Source organism: Sus scrofa, chromosome 1 (assembly GCF_000003025.6).
Source record: "Sus scrofa isolate TJ Tabasco breed Duroc chromosome 1, Sscrofa11.1, whole genome shotgun sequence".
Lineage (NCBI taxonomy): Eukaryota > Metazoa > Chordata > Mammalia > Artiodactyla > Suidae > Sus > Sus scrofa.
In genome coordinates, this window is record NC_010443.5 from 40,686,094 (window position 1) to 40,692,242 (window position 6,149).

The following is a 6,149-nucleotide window of genomic DNA, read 5'->3' on the forward strand; positions in this document are numbered from 1 at the left end:
CACGTCTGCGACCTACACCACAGCTCACGGCAGCGCCGGATCGTTAACCCACTGAGCAAGGGCAGGGACCGAACCCGCAACCTCATGGTTCCTAGTCGGATTCGTTAACCACTGCGCCACGACGGGAACTCCCCCACTCACCAAATCTTAAAAGTTTATGTAGACGCTTACACTGGGTTAAGTCACTTGAACAATCCAGATGTTCTCAATACCACATTACTATCTCAAGACTATGTCCTTGGGTAGCTTCTGGTATGAAGAGGGCAAGCAAGGACAGCACTGAGGTGAGCAGGCTCCAAATGCCCAAGTCCAGCTCACAGGTCAAACTGGCAGTCACATCTTAACCTGCCCCCATGCACTTTTCTCTTTTTCAGGGGAAGAAATTGAGGCCCAGAGGGGTGAAGTATCTTCCTTATGATCTTCTAATTAATCAGTGGCAATGCCAAACCTAAAACCCAGCATTTTCAATCTTTTATCAATGGTCATTAATGTAACTTTTTTTTTTTTTTTTTTTTTTGCTTTTTTTAGGGCCACACTCACAGCATATGCAGGTTCACAGGATAGGGGCTGAAATCTGAGCTGCAGCTGCCAGTCACAGCAACACCAGATCTGGGCCACGTATGTGACCTACACCACAGCTCAAGGCAAAACGCCAGATCCTTAACCCACTGAATATAGCCAGGAATGGAGCCCAGATCCTCAAGGATACTAGTCAGGTTTGCTACTGCTGAGCCACAAAGGGTAACTTTTTTGAAGAGTAAAAATAGCCTAATTTCCATCCAGAATTTTTGAATTAAAAAAAAAAAAGATGTGTTAAAGAAGTACCAATGTTTGTTAGCTTATCAAAAGTTATCATGCATATCTAAATTTATTTACACTTGAGCAGAGAATCTACTATAAAAATACTGCCTTTCCATTAGTGTTTTCTTTAGAACTGATTCACTCTTTCAGAAATGCTTCACCATCAGGCAATTCCGTTACTAATAAATGATAGAATCAAGTGATAACACATCTGCCCAGCAGGTGACAAAAATTCACATCCCAGGAGAGCAAGTGCTCAGAATTCTCAGTTGAATTTTAGGTGGTTTTGGAAATATTTACAAGAGATAGAAAATCTTTCTAGTATGTTTTGGCAGTCTATTGGAAGAGCAGGTAACCAATGCTTGTACTTTGAAAGATGTAATTGGTTCAGTAACCATGGGTGATTTTTGTTGTTAATGTTGCTTACAGTAAAGATCAGCGACGTTTATTTGGAGGCAGGGTAAACATCTCTGCCCTGAGATAAACAATTGGCAGATCTGGAGAGATGACAAAAGGCAGCCTCCCCAGGGACCTGGCACTGGCTTTTCTAGGCCTTGAGAAGTGACAGAATTGTTTCCTTAGCTGCTAGGAAGCATTATATTAGGTAGATTCTTAAATAAAATACAAGGATGTAATTTGAATCCCTCTGCATGCTACACTTAGACTGCTTTACTCTTGTTGTCTGAAAATGAAAATTTTTACAATTGTGTACATAATGTCTTTGAACTTTGAGCATCTGCCTGAAACATCTGTTTCAGATTAAATTAAACCTAACATTTTCACTGGTAGAGAATCTGCAACAGATAAAAAGGAAAAATTGTGGGTGTAATGGGGACTGTGCAAGCTTCAATTTTCTTCTTCTCACTCAAGATTATATGAGAAAAGGTCTTACTCATTTTATTCAGAGAAATAGAAGGAGTATAATGTTAAAAGTTGGAAATCTTTGAAGGTATAGGACCTCTTTTCAGGTACAGTGCTAAGAATTAAACCAGTTCACTATTGAAAAAAGGATTTCAGTCTTTAACAACAAAAATCAATGTGTAGTTGACTTTAAGTGTTTTTAGAAGCATTTTTTATTATGATAATCTTGTTTGGGGCATTTTTAATTCCTAGTATTAATGGGAACTGTATAGTTAACTCTGAATTCATACTTTCTAGGATGGATGGTTTTATGTTCCACTTGGCTAGGCAATAGTTCCCAGTTATTCAGTCAAACACTAATCTAGGTTTTACTGCAAAGGTATTTTATAGATGTAGTTAGCATTTATAGTCAGCTGCCTTTAAATAAAGGAGATTACTCTCCATAATGGGGGTGGGCCTGTCCAAACAGCTGAGAGGCTTTAAAAGCGAATACTGAGGTTTCTCTGGGAAAGATGAAATTTTGCCCAAAGACCTCAGAACCAACTCCTGATGTTTCCAGCCTGCAGACCTGTCTTACAATTTTGTACTTGCTAGCCCTCACAATAGCAAAAGCAAATTCCTTGAAATAAATCTCTTTATTTGCATATATATGTTGTCTACTTGTTCTAATTCTTTGGAGAACACTGACTGATACACCTTCTGAATAATAAAACATTTACTATAGATGAAAACAGCTCTGATATTTGCAAAATAGTTATTACAGTTCATCATAACTAGCAATGGTTTTAAATTAAAACCCTCTAATTTGTTTATTTTCCCATCAGCATTATTTTTATCTCCACATCTTAGTTCATCATTGATTATCCCACCATCAGATATATTTTTGATTAATTAATTACTACGAGAAGTCAAATATCAAAAATAGAGGCAATTTTCTTAAATATTCTTTCAAAAAAAGAGATTTTTTTCCAAATTAAATAGGAGGAAACTCTTAGAACTATTCCTCATCAATGCTAAAAATAGTCAAAAAACTTTCCTCTACTCCATCCCCAGCTTGTTATTTGAAGAAGGAAGGATGGAAAAGGAAAGAAAGCAGGAGAGACAGACAGAGGGATTGAAAATAATTTCACATGGCTTGCTAAAATTCCAATAGACTATTACCTAAAGTGGAGAAGTTGAGATGAAGAAGAAAATGTGGACATTTTGCTAGCTACCAGGGAGTTATCTGCTATAGGAAAAAAAAGATTAGATTTTGATACCTGTCATTCTAGTTCAGATTACTGAAGATACATAGGAGTAAGCTGTGATTCTTATCATCAGTGAATTTACAGAGGAAAACAACATGACACCAAATCACAGAGACAAGATCACTAATTATCACATTTATCTTTAGCCTTGTATACTGATTCTGCTACTTCTCCTACGCCTAAAGCATTGTGCAAAAAAAAAAAAAAAAAAAAAAAAAAAAAGGGAGGGGGAAATAAATAACAACTTTTATGATCTTAAGCAGTTTTAAATGTTAGAACAAAATTATTGTGTTAGAATTATTTATTGTGCATGGCAGAATCCTGCAAAATTTAGTAGCTTAAAATAACAAATTTACAGTTGCGGCAGGAAAAGGAAAGCAGCTTAACTGGGTGGTTCCAGCTCAAGATCTCGCATGAGTTGCAATCAAGATGTCATCTTAGTCCACTGAAGGCTTAGCTGGGGCTGGAAGATCCTCTCCCAAGATGGTTTTCTCAGGTGGTGGTGGCAGAAGGCCTTAGTTCATCACCCTATGAACCTCTTCATAGAGCGTCTTGAGTGTCCAGGTGGTTTCCCCCACAGTATGTGATTCAAAAGAGCAAGGGGAAATTTCAGTGTCTTTTATGACCTCGCCTCAGAAGTCACTGTCTGTCTCCCGCAATATCTAGTTGGTTATTGGATTTAGCCGTGTTCACTATGGAAGGATACACCTAAGATCACGAATATTGGGAGGGAGGGTATTTGGATCCATCTTTGAGGCTGATTACCACAATCATTAAATAACAGGGACAAAAACCATATTTTCAATTTAAATCAGTGGATGCAAGAGTTCCCATTAGGGCTCAATGGGTTAAGGCCCTGATATTGTCTCTGTGAGGATGTAGATTAAATCCCTGGCCTTACTCACTGGGTTACCGGTCCAGCGTTGCCACAAGCTGTGGCACATATCACAGAGGGGGCTCGCTTCTGGTGTTGTCACGGCTGTGGTGTAGGCTGCACCTGTAGCTTCTATTCAACCCCTGGCCTGGAAACTTCCATATGGCACAGGTGCGGCCATAAAAAGAAAAAAAAAATTAACTTGCATATCAGTAGAGTTAAAATTAACATATCTGTTCTGAAATGATAATAGTAGCATAATCAGTATTAGACTGAATTTATCATTCAGGGTTTTCTGAAAGAGGTAAGGAGTTTTTAAGAGGATTTTGAAGATAGATTTTTGATGGACAGAGAATATTTAAAGTGAGTGCAGGAGTTCCCGTCCTGGCTCAGTGGTTAACGAAACTGATTAGCATCCATGAGGACCCCGGTTTGATCCTTGGCCTTGCTCAGTGGGTTAAGGATCTGGCGTTGCCATGAGCTGTGGTGTAGGTTGCAGACGTGGCTTGGATCTGACGTTGCTGTGGCTGTGGCATAGGCGGGTGGCTACAGCTCTGATTGGACCCCTAGCCTGGAACCTCCAAATGCCACTGATGTGGCCCTAAAAGACAAAAAAAAGTGAGTGCATATTCCAGTTACATGTAAATGACTATTTTAGTAATCTATTAAAGGATAAGAATTAGTCCCTAAGAGAGCTGACCACCTAGCATTAAATCAGAATTTATAGTAGCATTCTAAAAGTGAGTAAAACATATTTCAAAGTAATCTACTATTAAGGTAGGAATCTGAGGCATTACCACCACAAATACCCAAATGTTTCTTTAAAATACATGTTTTCTGTAATTCTCTCTTGGCTCAGTAGGTTAAGGATCTGGTGTTATTACTCCTGTGGCTCTGGTGACAGCTGTGGTGTGGGTTCAATCCCTAGCCCAGGAAATTTTGCGTGATATGGGTGCAGCCAATAAATAAATAAAATAAAATAGATGTTGTTTTCTTTACGTAGATGAAAAGAATAAAAAGCCACTATAACAAGTAACAAATTTAAGGAAATGTGCTTAGTTCAATGCACATTTTTCTTTTGTAGATAGAAGAATGTGTGTTAACTATTAATGTCACACACACATATACACAAATACATTTTTTAGAAGATTCTCCATGCCATAATTCCTCGTGATATCATGTAAACTAAAATTTGTGAGTAAGCCTGTGTTTAAAATCATATTATCAATATACTGTCGATGTTAACAATTTAAATTGTTTAACTTGCCAGATGCTAGTTAAATCCTTCTGAGCAACCTCAAGATTATACTTTGGCATCTTTTTTATTTGCTGTTTAGTAAACAAAATACTCTTGTCTGCTTGGTAGTTTTAGTTTACATTACAAGTTAGTCAGTGGACTTTCTTTATAAATCAGTTTCCAGTAAATTTGTTGTGTGTCAGTTCACAAAACTTAATCCATTACTTTAAAGTATACTGACAAAAAATTCAAAGTATCTGGAAAGCTGGAGAACCCATCTCCGGAATGCAATCCCCATTTGAAATCTTTGGCTGAAGCTCTGTCTGAGTGACCATTGGGGCTCTCCAGACAAAATAATACATGGAGTCTCTCCAAATTACTTTTTCCTTATACTTGAATAAAACAAAACTATATCTAGTAAGAATCAACTTTTCAGAAGGAAGAAAACAGAAACTTCTATTAGAGAAGTGAGAGACTATAAAATCCTTTACTCTTCCTTGGAAAAGACTTGATGTTGTATTTTCTTTTAAAGATCATGAACATATTTGAATGCTTCTCTTTTGCATGGCATGACAGGAAGAACACAATGAAGGATTAGCAGATGTGGGTTCAAGTTCTTGCTGTGACACTGTCACAGGGCATTAGAATATCACCTCCATTTTTTACATTTCAATTTCTTCAACTCCAAGAAGATTGGATAGATTATCTCTAAATTCCTTTAATCGGAAACTCCTTGTATTTTTCTACCAGCGACGAACTGCTAATCCTTCAGGAAAATAGGATGATGCAAATAGATCTAGTAGAAGAAAAACAGCCAAGACATTGACATTTTTCCAAAAGAAAAAAAAAAATCCAAATTTCAGCTATTATTGCAGATTTAATTAGTGTGCTTTAAAATATTCCATAATTATTATTAACTGCCGTAATTTATTCCATCCTCACGGGGATTACAGAGAAGAACAGAACAAAATTGAGGCCAGAATTCCAGTAGCTCCAGACTCCAGGCTGAGAGTCTAAAATGTCATTAGATTGTGAGTGACACATAGAGGGGAATTGGCCAGTTATCACTAGTTTTTAAAGTACACTTTGCTCATTTCTATTAACACATTTGAAACTCCAGAGTGAATCC